The 22,229-nt window shown below is 36.2% G+C and overlaps 1 long non-coding RNA gene across 1 annotated transcript; it reads left to right on the top strand.

The window, feature by feature from the left end:
* Positions 1–15,260: 15,260 nt before the first annotated feature.
* On the top strand, positions 15,261–20,836 carry LOC140171625 (uncharacterized). The gene is made up of 3 exons (XR_011861624.1): positions 15,261–15,712; positions 16,972–17,098; positions 20,685–20,836. It is a non-coding gene; the product is annotated as an uncharacterized lncRNA (long non-coding RNA).
* The last annotated feature ends 1,393 nt before the right edge of the window (positions 20,837–22,229 follow it).

Genomic DNA, 22,229 nt, shown 5'->3' with positions numbered 1-22,229 from the left:
CACATTTTTGCTCGCTCCGCGCACAATTGTTTCAAGAATTGGGGTGGGGTTGTCATTATGTATCCTTATAGCCCTGAGCACCACAAACCTTATAGCTCCGGCACTGGAAAAAAAGGTGAGTTTTCAAGGGCCTTAACACTTTTTTTGGTGGGGCGGCAGGAAGAGGCTTTGCCTAGGGCGGCAAAATCCCTAGGAACGGCCCTGGTAGTTTGTTCCAGTCTTGTACTGTCCTTGGCCAGTACTTGTAGCAGTTCTTATTTGCTGCGGTTATGATTTGATATGAGTTCTGGTGAGAGTGCCTAGAAGAGCTTAGAAGGACGTTGGACCGGCAGAAGGAGGTCATCGACCGACAGGTGCAGGAGAACCTCTCTAGCCTGAAGGTTAACACATTGGCTGTTCTACGATCTTTCAAAGAACACCAATGCATCTCCTTCAGCATGTGTGACACTATCTATGGTGCGCTGCACCATCTCAAATTTGTTACTTGGGTCTTTTTGGTGGGGGTCCCACACTGAACATATTTAATGCGGGGACGTACAAGAGGCATACTATGTAGGTAGTTTGTGTGATTTGTTTGATACAAGAGTATAAGTTCCTTAACGTTCCTTCTAATAAATCCTAATTGTCTGTTTGCAGATGATGTGTTTTGATTGATGTGGTTAGATCATGAAAGATTGTTAGAAATCTGAAATCCTAGGTTGGGATGGCAATTCGTACCTTCTAAAATGCTTTCTCCCAGTTTGTAGTTAAACATTTCAGTAGGACGTGGCACGTCACGTGCATGAGTGATCCTCATGACGGAATATTTTTGGATGTTAAAATGTAGTTGCCAATCATTCTGCCATTTCAGGTCATCCTGGAGTTGATCATGGTCATGATTGTGAACTATTTGTCTTTAGATAACACAATCATTGGCAAAGAGCAGGGCTTCAGACTGTATGTTTTGTGGCAAGTCATTGATGTATATGAGGAATAGCAAAGGTTCAAGCACCATACCCTGAGGAACGCCAGATAACACATCTGTTGAGCCGAGTGTTCACCCCACCCGTTGTTAGCGCATGTTTTCAATGAGAAGCGCAACGATTTACCTTTAACATTAACAGGTTTTCGCACTTTCAGTGACGCTGTTATACGCAGGGGCGTAGCCAGCTTTTTGGTGGGGGGGGGGGCAAAATACAATTTCGGGGGCACAGACGAAAAAAATTACAGTTGCATCATAAAATACATAGAGACTGTTCATGTTTGATATTTGATGAAATATAATGAAAATATATAAAGTGACTGGTCCCTAAAATATATGTGAATATAATGTAATATATTTATTGGCGGTTTCTTATTATATATGTACTTACATGTGCATGTTTTACTTAAATTGCTTGACTGTATCGGAAGATATGATCCCAGGTGTGAAGTAGCAAACACTGATTCGATGAAAATATATGTAAGTGACGGATCCCTAAAATACTTGGCTGTCTACACAAGTATTTAAAAAAGTGGCACGGTCATTTAATAAATAATTGCCTGTTGAAATGTGTTAATTCCCATTAAGTGTTATATATTTGAAGAAAAAAAAACCCAACAAAAACGAATTGTGGTATTTCACACACTACATGTAGGCCTAATATCCAGATGAGAATGGCTTTTTTGAAAACTGCCTGAAAAAGCACGTGAATTCAGCCTTAAAAGGCCCAAAACAGGCTGGAAAAAATGCATAAATTTGGGCAACAAAACTGCCTGAATTCAGACAAAAGCCTGAAAATTCTCATGCCTGAATATCTAAATAACACTTGACAAATTATACCAGATTTTCAAGAGTATAATTTTGGTGTCACTTTTGAAACCTGTATCAAAATCTCAAAAAGGAACATTTAATATGTGTTTTGTGGGATTAATTTTTTGGATTTGGAGCATTTGGGTTCAGATTAGGCGTTGTAAAGGGGTGGAAAGTTTCCGGGAATTTTGGAAAGTTTCCGGGAATGTTGAAGGGCCCGGGAATATTGGGAATTTTCAATTATTGGCTTTTATTATGTTTTTAACTTGTATTCATTGAGAAAGCAAATTGAAAGCAAATTTAATCTTTTCACAACGTACATATGATGTTTACAATCAGACAAGTGACTACCAATGAAGAATAGGCCTTGTTTATATCTTCTTTTACCACAGATTTTCAGTATTAAAAAATGACACAAGATTTTTTCATGTGGGATTTTCCAAGTGCATATTTTCATCCTAAAATGTTGCATATTTTGGGAATTCCCAATTACCATTAGGCCAACGGCAATGAATTCATAGTTTCCTCTTGGAGATCTTGAAAAGGGGATGAGGTCACATTTCATTATTTGCTATTTGTAGAGGATTGGATTCAAACATAAAACATGTTCCAACTGTTACTGCAGCATATTATAGGTTCATTTTGCTCATATAGTGAAATAAAAATCTTTTAAAATAAATAATCTGAAACTGCACCGGAAAGTGACGAGGATTTTTAAATTTCCATTATGTAGCACACACTCTACCGCTACTGCAGCAAAACACTGCTAAAATGCTTACAAGAATGAGACAAACATTCTGACAAGCAAACACTTTCATAATGACACCAACTTCAAGAAAATTGAGATTTGAATGAAAATAATGAAAGTTTTGGCCAGTTTTGAAAAATGACGAGCGCTCCAAGAGAAACTATATGAATTCATGCCGGTGGCCTTATAATAGTTCATTGCTATTTCTTAACCAAACATGTATGCAGTTGGGATTTTCAATAGCTTTGAGTCACTGAGACAACCATTCCTATTTATTTTGCCTTGAGAATATGGAAGTCATTTTGATGGATGTAACTTGTCATGTCATACAATTGACTTCCTCAATCAAACCTCTTCAAATTGCTATGAAAGTGAAAAATTTTCTTATCATTTTCAGAAATCATATGTTAAATATTTTAACAGCATCCCAGCAAACACAAAAACGTTTTAAATAAGTTATATTTTGGCTTTTGGTTTAGGTAAAAACGTTTTAATAACATTAAAATGTCGGGTTATATAAAGGTCATGATAACGTTTAAAACGTTTTGTATGAAAACACACTACAACAATATTTTTTAAATGTTTTCAAAAAATGTTATTTTAAACTATTTTTGCAAACATTTTTGCCAAATATTTTGTCAATACTTAAATAACATTATGTTAAAATATTTGAACCCAGCAAACACAAAAATGTTCTTAAAATGTTCTTTTCAAAACCTTTTAATAACATTTAAATGTCGGGTTATATAAAGGTCATGAAAATGTTTTTAAAACGTTATTGCAAATATTTTGGGCAAACATTTTTCGCAAAATATTTTTTCAACCCCAAAATAACATTCTGTTTTATAGAATGTTTTGTATCAAGTTTTCAAGAATGTTTTGGAATGTTATTAAAACGTTTTATACCCTTTATATAACCCGACATTTAAACGTTTTCTGTAAAACATTTTGTTTGCTGAGCAGTAGATTATCAAAAATGTTTTTAAGGTAAAGAAAACGTTTTATTCTCTTAATATACCCTTTATATAACCCGACATTTAAACGTTTTCTGACAACCTTTTATAACCTTTTGCGAATGATGTCGAAAACGTTTTGTGTTTGCTGGGATGTGATACTATACTTCTTGAATAATGAATATGAATGCTGTAAAATTTATGTTTTGACATCGAATAATTATTGGTGATTATGAAAAATAAAGTCCATCTAAATAAAAAAAAATGCGTATAAGCCTACATCATGGTACAGGGTGTCCCAAAAAAAGAGGCCCCTCATTGCGCCCTCTTTTTCTCCTATTTCAGAAAAGTTGATCAAGTATAATGTTGGTATGTAAAGAAGCCTTTACCCGTTAGCTTTAAATAATAAACCGAAACAATTATTTCAATCGGCTCATAACTTTTGAAAATATGCCCTTTTAAAGAAATGTATCCGTTTTTCACTCTGTCCACAGAGGAGGTTTGGTTACTTCAAAGATTGAAAAGGGCATATACCATGCATGAATATAAAACATTCCTCGATGATAAATTTATAAAATAACAACTTTATTTTAGGGAATGGGATTTACCGGTGGGCTTATGGGTTACGGATTTTGTTAAGTGTCATTAATTTGGGTGAAATTGATGTGGGATGGGACTTCTTTTGCTATACTTGCAATTACTTATGTTTTTCTCGGTTATTTTATGCATTTTTGTTTTATTATGTTTCTTACTTTCTAACTTTATTGTTTCTTGCTTTCTTTTTATTGACAACATAAGTCATTTCTCTTTTTTGGAATAAAAGGTTCATCCTAAAATGTTGCATATTTTGGGAATTCCCAATTACCATTAGGCCAACGGCAATGAATTCATAGTTTCCTCTTGGAGATCTTGAAAAGGGGATGAGGTCACATTTCATTATTTGCTATTTGTAGAGGATTGGATTCAAACATAAAACATGTTCCAACTGTTACTGCAGCATATTATAGGTTCATTTTGCTCATATAGTGAAATAAAAATCTTTTAAAATAAATAATCTGAAACTGCACCGGAAAGTGACGAGGATTTTTAAATTTCCATTATGTAGCACACACTCTACCCCTACTGCAGCAAAACACTGCTAAAATGCTTACAAGAATGAGACAAACATTCTGACAAGCAAACACTTTCATAATGACACCAACTTCAAGAAAATTGAGATTTGAATGAAAATAATGAAAGTTTTGGCCAGTTTTGAAAAATGACGAGCGCTCCAAGAGAAACTATATGAATTCATGCCGGTGGCCTTATAATAGTTCATTGCTATTTCTTAACCAAACATGTATGCAGTTGGGATTTTTCAATAGCTTTGAGTCACTGAGACAACCATTCCTATTTATTTTGCCTTGAGAATATGGAAGTCATTTTGATGGATGTAACTTGTCATGTCATACAATTGACTTCCTCAATCAAACCTCTTCAAATTGCTATGAAAGTGAAAAATTTTCTTATCATTTTCAGAAATCATATGTTAAATATTTTAACAGCATCCCAGCAAACACAAAAACGTTTTAAATAAGTTATATTTTGGCTTTTGGTTTAGGTAAAAACGTTTTAATAACATTAAAATGTCGGGTTATATAAAGGTCATGATAACGTTTTAAAACGTTTTGTATGAAAAACACACTACAACAATATTTTTAAATGTTTTCAAAAATGTTATTTTAAACTATTTTTGCAAACATTTTTGCCAAATATTTTGTCAATACTTAAATAACATTATGTTAAAATATTTGAACCCAGCAAACACAAAAATGTTCTTAAAATGTTCTTTTCAAAACCTTTTAATAACATTTAAATGTCGGGTTATATAAAGGTCATGAAAATGTTTTTAAAACGTTATTGCAAATATTTTGGGCAAACATTTTTCGCAAAATATTTTTTCAACCCCAAAATAACATTCTGTTTTATAGAATGTTTTGTATCAAGTTTTCAAGAATGTTTTTGGAATGTTATTAAAACGTTTTATACCCTTTATATAACCCGACATTTAAACGTTTTCTGTAAAACATTTTTGTTTGCTGAGCAGTAGATTATCAAAAAATGTTTTTTAAGGTAAAGAAAACGTTTTATTCTCTTAATATACCCTTTATATAACCCGACATTTAAACGTTTTCTGACAACCTTTTATAACCTTTTGCGAATGATGTCGAAAACGTTTTGTGTTTGCTGGGATGTGATACTATACTTCTTGAATAATGAATATGAATGCTGTAAAATTTATGTTTTGACATCGAATAATTATTGGTGATTATGAAAATAAAGTCCATCTAAATAAAAAAAAAATGCGTATAAGCCTACATCATGGTACAGGTTGTCCCAAAAAAAGAGGCCCCTCATTGCGCCCTCTTTTTCTCCTATTTCAGAAAAGTTGATCAAGTATAATGTTGGTATGTAAAGAAGCCTTTACCGTTAGCTTTAAATAATAAACCGAAACAATTATTTCAATCGGCTCATAACTTTTGAAAATATGCCCTTTTAAAGAAATGTATCCGTTTTTCACTCTGTCCACAGAGGAGGTTTGGTTACTTCAAAGATTGAAAAGGGCATATACCATGCATGAATATAAAACATTCCTCGATGATAAATTTATAAAATAACAACTTTATTTTAGGGAATGGGATTTACCGGTGGGCTTATGGGTTACGGATTTTGTTAAGTGTCATTAATTTGGGTGAAATTGATGTGGGATGGGACTTCTTTTGCTATACTTGCAATTACTTATGTTTTTCTCGGTTATTTTATGCATTTTTGTTTTATTATGTTTCTTACTTTCTAACTTTATTGTTTCTTGCTTTCTTTTTATTGACAACATAAGTCATTTCTCTTTTTGGAATAAAAGGTAGCCCTGAAAAGGGTTGTTTAGTTTGTCTTTGGTTCTTTTGAAGTGAGTTTACTGTGCTGCTCTGCCCTCTACCTGGTTGCCTCCTTGACGAATACAGGTTTCAGCCCTAGTCCTCATTGCATCAATTGCGTTGCGTATCAACCTTGTGCGCCGGATACTTGCGAGTATAGCAGTACTTGAATATGTTTGCAAAGATCTTGGATTTTGCCACAAATGAAGAAATCAAGTGGTGTGAGGTCTGGTGATCTTGCAGGCCACTCCACAGCATGACCCATCCCAACCACTCTGTTTGCTATCCGTGGACAGAGTGAAAACGGGTACTTGTCTTTAGAAGGGCATATCTTCAAAAGTTGTGAGCCGATTGAGATAATTGTTTTGGTTTATTATTTAAGCTAACAATTAAAGGTTTCTTTACATACCAAAATATATTTAAAAAATAGACGAAAAAGAGGGCGCAATGAGGGGCCTCTGTTTTTTTGGGACACCCTGTACATACGTGTATTTTGGTACTGAACAGACGACGTTAAGGGCTGGGGTATGAACGTTTGGACGGTATTTATTTTGGGACATTAGAGCACATCAGACATATCGAATTGCATTCTGAATACGAAGAATGTCATTCTGATATCAGATAATTTTGATTTTTGAAATTCGCAATTTAATACACATTTTATGGCAAATCATTAAAAATTGATATTTTTGATATTTAACAGTACTTGAAGTGAACTTTATAAATCTGATGATTTATACTTAAAGTGTATGTAGGTGGGATGAAAAGCCGACGATCAATTGAAAATTTTGAACTTTCGTATTGAAGATATGGATTTTTTCCCCAAAACACCCAAAAAATTAGGTCTTTTGGGAAAAAATCCATATCTTCAATATGAAAGGTCAAAATTTTCAATTGACCGTCGGCTTTTCCTCCCTGCTACATACACTTTAAGAATATATCATTAGATTTATATAATTCACTTCGAGGACTGTTATATATCAAAAATTGAAAAATATCAAATTTTTATAATTTGTCATAAAATTTGTATTATATCGTGATTTTCAAAAAATGAAAATTATTTGATATCAGAAAGACATGCTTCGTATTCAAAATGCAATTCGATAGGTCTGAGGTGCTCTCATGTCGCACAAAAAATACTGTCGAAACGCAATAAACGCTCATTTTAGATCCCTTAACTCCCGGACATTAACTCATGCAAGATCTTTGTAGTTCGAATCTTATGAGCTACATGTAGCACTGAATGAGAGTTTAACTTTAATATTAAAGATCACTTAGCTGGTAGCTGGTAACAAAAATGTTGGTAGGCCTACATGTAGTGCAAAAGTATTATATTACTAAAATAAAAGAAGTCTTTATGTAGGCCTAATAAGATTAAAGATAATGATTATCCCTTCAGAGTTTGTGGTTATTGTTTCAAAACTCATTGTACTGGCTAGTGTAAGATGTTTTACAGAACAAAAACAACGCAGTAAGATCTGGTCATGCTTGTTGTTTTCTTTGATAAAAATGGATATTGATCATTCTTGAAGTTCTTTATTATGATTGTATGCTCTTATAAATTACTCCAATACCCTATATAATCTACAGTGATTCCCCTGTTTAAACTTTGATTTTTAGATTTGAATGAAAATTCCCGAATATTCCTGAAAATTCCGTTAATTCCCAACATTTCCGGTGGAAACTTTCCACCCGAAAATTCCTGGGAATTTTACAACCCTAGTTCAGATTAGGGTTAAGTTAGGGTTATGGCTAAAAGTGTTATAATACTATTATTGTGCCTTCAGAGTAAGGGACTGTTCACAAACACTTGTTAGGGGGGCCTGATGCAAAAATAGGGGGGGGGCTGAAAAATTTGGACCCTCCTATGGGGGGGTTGATATTTTCATGTCAAAAAAGGGGGGGGGCTGAATTGTTTGAGATCTCAAAAAGGGGGGCCGAAAATTTTTCGTGATGAAATTTTTTTTGCATCAGGCCCCCCTAACAAGTGTTTGTGAACGGTCCCTAATGACCCTTTCGATTCTTGACCTGTAACCAGTAACGAGTCACAGAGGGCATATAAACCAGGGGAGCTTGCGGGGGCTCAGCCCCCCACACAATAATTCCAGATGAAGTAAAAAATGTGACCAGACACCGGGAAAATGGGTGTTTTTTACCTATTTCGCAAAATTTCCTGACACCAAGGGGAGACCCTCCCCCCCCCTCGGGCACCACCCAGGATGGGGCACCAACATTTTTTATTTCGTCAGCCCCTTCAATGCTGTCCCTGGTCTTAAACAGTGAGGCTGGGCTACACTGCATGCAGCAAATTATTGTAAAAGTCTTTTATGCAAATTACATGAACCTGAACCCAAATCCTACCCTGTGAAGTGAAGAATATGAAATTGTTTACCACAAGAATTACCCATTTTACTGTTTAATATTTTTGATTGGACAGTTATATAAACTGTATCGGACTGGTTCTATTTTGGAAATATCAAGCAGCAAATTCATGTAAAAGCTGGCAACCAAATTATTTTGGTTAATTCGGGTATGCTGAATTCAAAAATTTTGTCTGCCAAGCTATATCAGATATTGGAACCCTGTGAGCCTAAATAAGATCCCCAAACCCCTACATACTCATTCAAGGGCAAAAATTAAACATGCTCCAAATTCAATAAAAACATGTCAAATTATTTGTCTGGATCTAAAGCTATCTAAGGATCACAAAAGTGTAACATATTTGCGTGTTCTATTATATTTTGGTTACATGAAATTGGAATGAGACATGAAATGATTGTATATTCAGTGCAGTACCTGGGACCATGGGCATCAATGGGGGGGGGGGGGCAAATGACCCATTTTTGTTCTTTTCAGCCACTTTTTGACAATTTAGGCCAATTGCCCCCCCCCCCCACATCTCAAGCCAGATTGGCGCAAATGCCTTGGACTCATTAGGCCTATGTACACAGAGTCATGTCATGTATGAATGAGAGCATCCATGGAAGCCTAAACCTTATTGTTATCAAGCCTCAATACCATGTCAGTGAGCTAATATTATTCTTGACAGGTAATTAATATGTGCACATATGCACGAATGAGTTCATTCACTATGGATGGCGGAAAGCTTCAAAATACGCCTAAGAATACGCCTACGAATACGCCTAACCTTAGACGTCTAAGATGCAATCTTAGACGTCTAAGATGCATTCTTAGGCGTCTAAGATGCAATCTTAGGCGTCTAAGAAATTCGCGGTAGACTTAAATCAACGAATCACAGGACTAGAAATCCCAAACAACCAATCATCTTAGGCGTATTCAATTATTGACCAATGAAATCTTAGACGCCTAAGATTTTACACGCCTAAGAATTCTTACACGTCTAAGATTGACCATTTGACCGTGACTAGTGGTGGACGGTATCGCAAATTCGATCAAAACGTACAACGGACGCTGTGCGTTAGAGAATATTTCGAACAATGGCTGGGTGGTGTGTTTTAATAAACTCATTTTCTCTCCTTAGCCACCCGGGTCAATCCCAAAGAGAAAGGGGTGATGGGGTGGGAGGGGGATAGGGTACATGTTCTCCCACCTTTCGGCACAATGGCCCATTGTTTTGTTCTTTTCAGCCACTTTTTGACAATTCAGGCGGAACAATGTATTTTACATAGGCTTTTTTTTCATTTGAACATAATCTAGCAGTTGATGTTGTTGTTGCAAACTGATAAAACTTAAATTTGTTTTAAATATTTTGTTTTTCTGATGACTTGCAGTTAATGTAAGATTTTTATTTGTGTGGCTATAGTGTAAATGATGATGATGATAATGATGATGATGATGATGGTGTTGTTGTTGTTGTTGTTGTTGTTGTTGTTGTTGTTGATGATGATGATGATGATGATGATGATGATGATGATGATGATGATGATGATGATGATGATGATGATGGATAATACAAATGATGTCAGATGATTATTAGAGTCGTGGTGGTGATGATGATGGCAGTGATGAGGGATTAAATTTAGTATGAAATTTTCACCTCCCTCCCCGCACCCACCCAGTCAATGTTGTTTTGATACTGAGATAGGAACGGACTAGTATTGGCTCCAACATTGATTAGGGGGAGGGGGTTGCAAGCCATATGAAACATTGATGTTTGCCACTGATGTTACTTGTGATGTTTAAACAAAGAGCACGTGTCGATGGTGTCAACCTGCTCACTTTTCATGTATGTTTTTTTCAGCCTGGTGATATTACATTCAGTTTAGACCTTGTCCTTTGAACCCAAATTGGCTACTTTGAAACGAAGTAGCCAAATGCATTTGCTTCGTCCTCATTAAAATTATTTTACAGGATAATGCAGAGTATCTAATGGATCTGCAGGCTACTAAAAACTAACCTCACTCCCCATGACAAAATTCATAAAACTATATTCAGTAGTGCTTGACTTTACCCAGGGAATGGATGGAATATTAACCTCATTCAAGTCCCCATGACAATTATTCGTACAGCTGTTCTGTAGCCTATGAAGTTATTTTTTGACATATAGGGATGATGTTGCAATATGAAAGTTGACCGGTGAATGGCCATGGCCACTAATTCATGAACTTGGCTAGCTGGCTGGCTGGTCTGAGGTCACACTTCTTAAACATCTATGATTTGAATTGCATTGTTGTTCTCATCACAGACTGAATTAGAAGGAACCATTAAACTACTACTATTAAAGTCTGCTATTATAATCGGACACTAAATTAATTGTAAAAAATCCTTCTGCTCCCATCATGCAAGTTATTCCACTTAGACTGTTTGATATAGGCCTACTTTTATCAAAATAATTAAGCATTGATTAAGCAATTGCCAGTGAAACATTCTCACTCACAAAAATCACAGATACTCAACATGAGAATCTGTGCAATGTTTGACAGAGAAGGTCACTAAATCTGGCCGTCTCAAGTTCATAATTAGTTTTGATTGATCTTCATGTACCAAATCATTTACTTTAAATTGATATCCTAGCTGTGACCTCTGAGCCAAATGTTCTATAGCATAGTAACACCACATGCATTCATATACATTTATATACAAACATATTGGCATAATGGGGATTGATGTTCTCTGACTGCAGTAGGCTAGTAGTAGCATACAGGTAGTTCATATACTTATTCAGCAATCATAGCTCAGTTGTGGAGTACTAGTTCTTTGGTTGAATCACCACCTTCTTGACTGATCAGAAGACCTGTGTTTTATATAGGCTTACTGCATACACTGCCTACCTCTTTGCAGCTATGTGGAGCCAAGGTGGGGCAGTCCGGGGGGGGTGGTTGTGCAGTCATGTGACCTCCGTACGGCCTGGGTATTCCCTTTAAAGGGATTTTTATTCTTAACACGTATGCTATGACTGAGCCAAAATACACAGTTAAGTACGGAAGCACTGAAGGGACATGTCATGTTGTCATGATGTCAAGTTGTCACGATAAATGACGACATAATTGACGACATAATTGCGAGTTGTCACGATAAATGATGACATAATTGACGACATAATTGTGAGTTGTCACGATAATTGACATGATAATTTCGAGTTGTCAAGTTGTCACGATAAATGACGACATAATTGACGACATAATTGCGAGTTGTCACGATAATTGACATGATAATTTCGAGTTGTCAAGTTGTCACGATAAATGACGACATAATTGACGACATAATTGCGAGTTGTCATGATAAATGATGACATAATTGACGACATAATTGTGAGTTGTCACGATAATTGACATGATAATTTCGAGTTGTCAAGTTGTCACGATAAATGACGACATAATTGACGACATAATTGCGAGTTGTCACGATAATTGACATGATAATTTCGAGTTGTCAAGTTGTCACGATAAATGACGACATAATTGACGACATAATTGCGAGTTGTCATGATAAATGATGACATAATTGACGACATAATTGTGAGTTGTCACGATAGTTGACATGATAATTTCGAGTTGTCAAGTTGTCACGATAAATGACGACATAATTGACGACATAATTGCGAGTTGTCACGATAATTGACATGATAATTTCGAGTTGTCAAGTTGTCACGATAAATGACGACATAATTGACGACATAATTGCGAGTTGTCATGATAAATGATGACATAATTGACGACATAATTGCGAGTTGTCACGATAATTGACATGATAATTTCGAGTTGTCATGTTGTCACGATAAATGACGACATAATTGACGACATAATTGCGAGTTGTCATGATAATTGACATGATAATTTCGAGTTGTCAAGTTGTCACGATAAATGACGACATAATTGACGACATAATTGCGAGTTGTCATGATAAATGACGACATAATTGACGACATAATTGCGAGTTGTCACGATAATTGACATGATAATTTCGAGTTGTCAAGTTGTCACGATAAATGACGACATAATTGACGACATAATTGCGAGTTGTCATGATAATTGACATGATAATTTCGAGTTGTCAAGTTGTCACGAAAATGACGACATAATTGACGACATAATTGCGAGTTGTCATGATAAATGACGACATAATTGACGACATAATTGCGAGTTGTCACGATAATTGACATGATAATTTCGAGTTGTCATGTTGTCACGATAAATGACGACATAATTGACGACATAATTGCGAGTTGTCATGATAAATGATGACATAATTGACGACATAATTGCGAGTTGTCACGATAATTGACATGATAATTTCGAGTTGTCAAGTTGTCACGATAAATGACGACATAATTGACGACATAATTGCGAGTTGTCATGATAAATGATGACATAATTGACAACATAATTGCGAGTTGTCACGATAATTGACATGATAATTTCGAGTTGTCATGTTGTCACGATAAATGACGACATAATTGACGACATAATTGCGAGTTGTCATGATAAATGATGACATAATTGACGACATAATTGCGAGTTGTCACGATAATTGACATGATAATTTCGTCTTGTCTAGTTGTCGCGATAAATCGCGATAATTGCGAGTTGTCACGATATATGATGACATAATTGACGACATAATTGCGAGTTGTCACGATAATTGACATGATAATTTCGAGTTGTCGAGTTGTCATGATAAATGACGACATAATTGACGACATAATTGCGAGTTGTCATGATAAATGATGACATAATTGACAACATAATTGCGAGTTGTCACGATAATTGACATGATAATTTCGAGTTGTCAAGTTGTCACGATAAATGACGACATAATTGACGACATAATTGCGAGTTGTCATGATAAATGATGACATAATTGACGACATAATTGCGAGTTGTCACGATAATTGACATGATAATTTCGAGTTGTCAAGTTGTCACGATAAATGACGACATAATTGACGACGACATAATTGCGAAGTTGTCACGATAATTGACATGATAATTTCGAGTTGTCAAGTTGTCACGATAAATGACGACATAATTGACGACATAATTGCGAGTTGTCACGATAAATGATGACATAATTGATGACATAATTGTGAGTTGTCACGATAATTGACATGATAATTTCGAGTTGTCAAGTTGTCACGATAAATGACGACATAATTGACGACATAATTGCGAGTTGTCACGATAATTGACATGATAATTTCGAGTTGTCAAGTTGTCACGATAAAAGACGACATAATTGACGACATAATTGCGAAGTTGTCATGATAAATGATGACATAATTGCGACATAATTGTGAGTTGTCACGATAATTGACATGATAATTTCGAGTTGTCAAGTTGTCACGATAAATGACGACATAATTGCGACATAATTGCGAGTTGTCACGATAATTGACATGATAATTTCGAGTTGTCAAGTTGTCACGATAAATGACGACATAATTGACGACATAATTGCGAGTTGTCATGATAAATGATGACATAATTGACGACATAATTGCGAGTTGTCACGATAATTGACATGATAATTTCGAGTTGTCATGTTGTCACGATAAATGACGACATAATTGACGACATAATTGCGAGTTGTCATGATAATTGACATGATAATTTCGAGTTGTCAAGTTGTCACGATAAATGCGACATAATTGACGACATAATTGCGAGTTGTCATGATAAATGGCGACATAATTGACGACATAATTGCGAGTTGTCACGATAATTGACATGATAATTTCGAGTTGTCAAGTTGTCACGATAAATGACGACATAATTGACGACATAATTGCGAGTTGTCATGATAATTGACATGATAATTTCGAGTTGTCAAGTTGTCACGATAAATGACGACATAATTGACGACATAATTGCGAAGTTGTCATGATAAATGACGACATAATTGACGACATAATTGCGAGTTGTCACGATAATTGACATGATAATTTCGAGTTGTCGAGTTGTCACGATACCAGCGATATAATTGCGAGTTGTATGACGAGTTGTCATGATAATTGGCGACATAAAGTCATGATAATTTCGTGTTGTCACGATAATTGACATGATAATTTCGAGTTGTCGAGTTGTCACGATACTTGACGATATAATTGCGAGTTGTATGACGAGTTGTCATGATAATTGACGACATAAAGTCATGATAATTTCGTGTTGTCACGATAATTGACATGATAATTTCGAGTTGTCGAGTTGTCACGATACTTGACGATATAATTGCGAGTTGTATGACGAGTTGTCATGATAATTGGCGACATAAAGTCATGATAATTTCGTGTTGTCACGATAATTGACATGATAATTTCGAGTTGTCGAGTTGTCACGATACTTGACGATATAATTGCGAGTTGTATGACGTGTTGTCATGATAATTGTCATGATAATTGCGAGTTGTATGACGTGTTGTCATGATACTTGACGATAAAGTCATGATAATTGACGACATACGCATGATTTATACTACATCGCGAGCGATTTGTTTGACCAATGAGGTGGCGCGTTCTTCCCAACGCAAAAAACCCGCTCTATCCCATTGCACGACAGATTTCACCTCTGACCTCGATCAGCTGTGTTTGCGACAGTCATGACAGTAGTGTCCAGTTGCGAAAATCGAATTATTTGCCTCATTTTAACGGCGTGCTTGGATTAGTTTGCAATAGTAATATAAGTATTCAATTCACTTAATATTTAGAGAAGCAAATGACATGATGGATTGAGGACAATTATGTCCACGGACATCGAATACACCACGAAAACATGACGAGATTTGTCCCATTCACCCGTGCATCACACATGACTGTGCATTGATCATTGCAATACCGTGCAGTGTTTTCCGTGTGTACACCGTCCTCCAGGCTGAGTTGGGTGTGTTGTCTGTACGTACACGACTCTGCAAGGTGAGTGTCTTTTTATAACCATTATTTTTTTATGCAAAAGTAAAACTAAACGACACAACATTAATTTTAACTGGCAGTGAGGATTTGTTATTCTGTCGATCGGACATCCGGGCATGAACCGCTGACAATTTATTTTAGCACTGGACTGAAACAACATTCATACGCATCGCTATAAACAGCATGCGTGATTGGTCGATAGGCGGGCATAAACAACGTTTATGCCCGGCGTTCGGTCATAAACAAGCCAGCGCGAGGCGCGCGAGAACTGATGGACGCTCGCGAGTAGGATATTACGCGTCTATGTTCGCGAGCTATTTACGCAAAGCGCAAGTGATGTACGCGATGTTCGCGCGCGTCCAAGCACGATGGACTAAGCAAGAAAACGTTTTCTTACAATTAGCGTTGGAGAAACTGTTAAAAATGATAAGGAACTGGTAGTTTTAGTTTAAAATGATGGTATTTTTAGTTTTGGAGGAAATAACAGCAAGCAGAATGTTGCAGATATGTATGAGCGGGGTTCATCATATATTTTCATGACTAAGCGTTGTTTATGCCCTCGGGCTAAAGCCCTCGGGCATAAACAATCGTTTAGTCATGAAAATATATGAATGAACCCCTAATTCGCATTCACTGAACTCGGAGACAGCGTCGGAGTGTATCACAAGCTATCACACTATTGTGCCAGGTTCGACTCTCGATCTGCAAATACAAATATGCGATACGTTGTTTTCACTCCAATGCATGTGATAAATGGATGTGACGTGGCCCCGACCGAGAGAATAGTATAGGAAAACATGATTTGTGACATGATCTGGTCCATGTGGACCAAAGGAGGTAAATTTGAAACTGAGATAGGTAAAAATATGGAGTAAAAATAAGAAAATACATAAGAAAATAGACATCAAAAACTTTAGAACCAAGCATGCTAGACCTTTGTTTATTTCAGTAATGATAGCCTATTGTATGTATAATGTAATGATTACAGTAACTTAATTTTCAAAATGCCTCCTTTGGCCCCGATGGACCAGATTGTGTCACATTTTCACTTCATCTTCAGTCTCAATCCCAACCCACAGCAAGTGAGCATTAAACATAAAGTTTTGATTTTTGCTGAGTAGGCCTATGTACTATGTTTACAAAGTACATGTACATTGAAATCGTGTAAAAACAGAATTTTGAAAAATATTCAGGGCTTTCTCCTTAGCAAATGTTACAATATATGGCTTTAATTACAATGTCATATTGTTTTGTCTTTCCAGAAACTGGCACAGGATCTAGCAGGAAAAGGTCCATTCTGCAAGGCATATCTTCCAAAAATCTAGACTAACATGCGCTGAAGCAAAGCACCTGCAACCGAACAGCACGGCTTTCCTTAGTGAGGAGGATGTAAGTAATTTCATTTACAAAGTTGTAGCCAAATGGGTGCAGCACACCACACAAAATGCCAATACCTTATTCAGCCTGATCATGACCGAAAATAGTGTAAAATAACAAATTTTTTGCGTGCTACGTCCCAATAAAGCCTTTTTAGAAGCTCAAAGACTTTAGACTTGTACCGAGTCCAGCTCGTCCGAGTCCGAGCCGAGCCGAGTCCGAGCAAAGTCCGAGTCAAACAAAAATATGACCCTAGTCCGGACTCGGTCAGAGTCCATGCCTGGGGTGGGGCACTGAACTTTATATCTAACATGTATGTTTCTATCAGTGAAGTAGGGGCCTAAAAAGTGGGGGTTGGGGCAGTGTTCTTAGTCGGTTAATTAACCTCAATCTTACGGTTAATTAACCGGTTAATTAACCGTTAATTAACCACAGCATCATATTTAACCGTGGTAAAATAGGTTAATTATGAATCTTGAATTATTCTGACGCTTTTTTAAGTTTTAACACTTTAATATCACTTCAGTGTTCACTGGAAATATTAAAATAGTATTCTTCTTCTTGCTCTCTAGTCTAGAGTGTCATGCACCACATCATAGACCATATGTGCAGACTATATCATGGTCTATATGTAAAAATCTGTGGAGGGGGTTCTTTGAAAAATTTGTAATGGGATGTGCCCTGCAGACTTTTGGATGCTGACTTCCTCTATACATGTACCTACTTCTAATCAGAATTTGTTTTACAATGTATATCATACGAAAGCTAACACTTTTACTCCCTATACACTTTTCCCCATTTATACAGTAGGTCAACAGATTTATAATGCAATTCAATGTTATACATTGTAGCAGGTGAATGTGGTAATTACTGGTAATATGTTGAAAACTACCTATCCTTGAAGTCAAAACCTCATGTGTTCCCTCCATTTTAAATGAAGAGCACACTATATTGTCCATACATGTATATAGGCCTACTAGCCTCATTTTAATGAGTAATTGCCAATTCTCTTTAAATTTCAAATCTTGTGCAAAAAGTTACTATTTTTGTCTGTTTTGTCATCATACGGTTGTAAATTCAATGATATGACATTGCTAAAGAGTGCCTACAAATTGATATGACCAAAAATGTGCAAATGTTGGCGCTTTTCCCAAAATTGCTGAAAAGGTACCCCAAAACCGTGGCACATCCCTGTATACCTTCAACCAGGCAGAATGCCCACCACCTGTTGTACAAGAACCCAAAAATCCACAGCAGAGTGAGCAGATTATACCATTTTTGCCCAGGATTGCTTCAATCAATAACTAAAAAGACAAAGTTGATAAAATTCTAATTGTATAGTCACAGACTTGCGGTATCATTGTGCATCTGTGTCAATGAGTGTAAAATTTTTTAAACAGGTTGAATTGACATTATAAGTTTATATATGAAAATAATTTTTTAATTTTAAAATTTTAAAATGGAATGTTTTAAAGCTAAAGGTGGACAAGAAAACTTCATCTGCTCATGTTAAATGCTTGCGCAGTGTTCTTCAGTATGATGGCATATTGAATTCGAGCTCGGATTTATATATCTTCCAGCCATAATTAACCAATCTTACGGTTAATTAACGTTAATTAACCGCCGTTTATAATTAACCGGTTAATTAAGATCACTGGGTTGGGGTCATTTACATTTTAAATGATGGGGGTCACAGGTATTAAAAGTTCTCTAGAAACTACATGTATCAGAGAGCAGTAAATGTGGAGATGTTGGCATGTGTGTGTCACATTAGTGACATGTAACTCACAGATATACACAGGCCACAGGGAATAGGTAAGGGGCACCAGGCTGTGTGCAGCATTTAAATGTACATGGAGAGCAATGTATTCAATGGGGGTGAGATAAATTATAGAAAAATATTATAATGATAACAATATAAATAATAAAATAATAAAATAAATGATAATAATAATCATAATAATAGAAATTCACCCTTCAGAAATATCAAGAAGAAAATTAATGTGTTGAAATGTTTTCCCAGTTTGCCATTTTGATACCAGTATGCAAACAGCTTTACTTTTTACCACATTCATTAAAGCAGGCCTGGAATAACTACACATGTATACAAATCAGTTAGGGGTGGGGTCCATATCCCCCACTTTTAGTCTGACTTCAGTCAGGCAGTGGGGGATTATGCTGTTACCAAACAAAAGTTCAAGTATGTGGTATGCTTTGTACCTGTGATATTAATTTCAAATATCTTTTTAAAACTGAACAAATGTGCAGTGAATAGTGAACACATACAAACTACACATACATGTATTCTCTCGGTCAGGGTTGTTCCATTTAGTGCACTTACCCATTTCTCACATCTGGCAAAGGGGACACCCTTACGACATCCCTACTGGATTGTACAGGGCCTTTGATTTCCAGTCAATTTTCTCCGCAAGATAGAACACATCAATGTGCATTAATTTTCCTTTTGTAATTTATTGGGAGCGTATTCCCCGATAATAAATCAAACTTTTAAATTATTTCACAAAGAGGTATATTTATCATATGACATGTTTTGTGATTTCCACCATTGAGTACAACGATAAGTGTCCCCTGTGTCTGGGGCGCAAGATGGAACAGCCAAATCTATCGCAAGAGAAAAACAGTATGTAAAATACCTATGTAATAACCATACCCATACATGTACATGCATGTAAGGAGCACAAAGTTACTATACACTAGGATGAGCTGCCATGCATACTGCATGGTCCAGTGTGCACTTTTTCTCTTTTTCACTGAGTTTCATGAATTAGAAAGTTCCATTAAAGAAGTTTTAGATATTTTTATACAGTATTAAAAAATTATGCATAATTATTATCAATGCTAACAAGTATGACTATGCTAATTCACAGATATTAACTTAATTAATATGGTGGATATGTAGGATACATGACAGATGACTTATTTGACAGCCCCAATTTTAGGAAAAAGGGCAAATAAAGTGAAGTCAACAAATTTTAAATCAAATTTTAGATCTATTTTGACATTTTAGGTATAATCAGTTCACATTTAACATGGATTTAATTGCATGGACTCGGACCGGACTCGGCTTCGAGTCTTTTTATGTCCGAGTCCGAGCCGAGTCCGAGTCCGACAAAAGGTGGACTCGAGTCCGGACTCGAACGATACATCCCTGAAAGACATACAATCTCTATGTATTGTATGATGCAACTGTAAGTTTTTTCGTGTGCCCCAAGTTTTATTTTGCCCTCCTTACTAAGAAAGATGGATACGCCCATGAAACTATGCACGACAAGTAGACTTAGTAAATTACATATTAGTGCTTTAAATGTGTCCCCGCTCTCACAGTTCGTAAACATTTTTGTTTAAATTTCAAAATGATTTGCAAGTGACTACTTTATGACCTTTGACCTCACACCTATTGAAATAGCAAATCATGACTCTGCTACAATAATTTATCATTTTGGAAGAAAAATCTAAAAATTTAAAAAGATTGTACATTAAGGCTTTAAGGCAAACAAACAGCCTAGATACCATAATCCTGATAATAATGTGTAATAATTAATCATTGGCTATTATTTTATTTTATTTCAATTTCCAGGTGCAGCAGTACTACTGAGGATACTGGTTTTATGGCGCAATTCTTGAAAGACAAAGAGGATCATGGTTTGGAAGTCAACAGCTGGCATCTGTTATCTGGCGCATCACTCGCTAGCCCTACAATATCCGAGAACCGCTAAAACCCACTAACCGCTCCACCAAAGGGGGAATTAGCAGTCTGGGTTTAGCAGTTCTCTGGATATAGCCAGGTTTTCCGATATAGCATGGTTTTGGACCACCACAGTCAAAAGGCCCTATACTAGTAGGGCTATCACCGCATGCATTGAAAACTTTCCTAAACTAACACATGCATGGTGTACTAGTAAATGTTTGCTCCAATTATCAAAACAATAAGGACCTCAACAAGTGACACTGACATGTGATGTAATCGTAATGCATAGTTCCTTACAGGCTGTAAAAAGTAGCATGGAATTATTGGACATGTTCTAGGCACTTTTCTTTGGTTTGCCTCAAATTCAGCAGTGATATCAATGTCTTTTCATGGATGCGCCACACGACCCACCTTTTTTTGCTACACAATTAACTATACGCACACAATTCAATACTGCGCCCAACAAAATATGCACCTACGTCACTACTGAACTTGAGGGGAACTAATGTATAGCCAAGGTTCCCTAGTCCAAAAATACGGATCGCTAGTCCGAAAAAATAGGAAATGGTTCACAAGTCCAAAAATAAATAAGGTTTACAAGACCTTAGCAATGGAAAATCTGCAGCCATTAGGACTAGCGACCCTTTTTATCTTGGACTATAGTGACATTTATGACTAGCGCATGTTAGGATTAGCGGATGCAGGATGTAGAATAATTGTAGACCAAATTGTTCAGTAGCTGATCCATAGTGTCAGGGGCACAACAAGGGGGGGTGTACCTCAGGCCCGTAGCCAGCATTGTCAGTCCGGGGGCAAACGTCAGTATCGCCCCTATCTATTTTTCCCCTCCCCTTCCTCTCCCTCTCCTTCTTTCTTTCTTTTCTCCCAGGCTTCTTCTCGTCCCCATTTTTCCACTTCTCCATCCCTCCCGCTGGCTACGCTACTGGTTTACCTTCATCCCTGTAAGTATGATGAGTATCCACTAAGCAAGGGTTTAGAACCAAAAGGCCCTAACTGCAATAGCTGTCCCATAGACATCTTGATAATTTATGCATTATGTAGTGTACACATCTCATGAAGATTTTTAAAAAATGTCACCTGGCAGCTATTGCAGATAAGGCCGTTAATGTCTGTTATTTATTAGATAAATAAATAAAAGGTCCTATATACATTAAACCCTTGACATGAAATTAAAATAAAAGGTCCTACATGTAAACAGGGTTCGCAGGTTTTTGCCACAGGTGGAAAAAACCACGGTTTTAACTTCGCTTGAGTTAAAACCGCTTGGCAAAAACAGTTTTTGGTGGCAAAAACTAAAAAAGTGATTTATAGTTCAGTTTTTTCATCTCAAAACAAATTATTAAGTTACAAAAATAATTTTCTGAGTGTAACAAGGCTAGATTTTGTAATTATAAGTAACATATAAAGAAATTA

This window comes from Amphiura filiformis, chromosome 15 (assembly GCF_039555335.1).
Source record: "Amphiura filiformis chromosome 15, Afil_fr2py, whole genome shotgun sequence".
In the NCBI taxonomy this organism is placed as follows: Eukaryota; Metazoa; Echinodermata; class Ophiuroidea; order Amphilepidida; family Amphiuridae; genus Amphiura; species Amphiura filiformis.
This window is presented reverse-complemented; position numbering and strand designations above follow the sequence as displayed.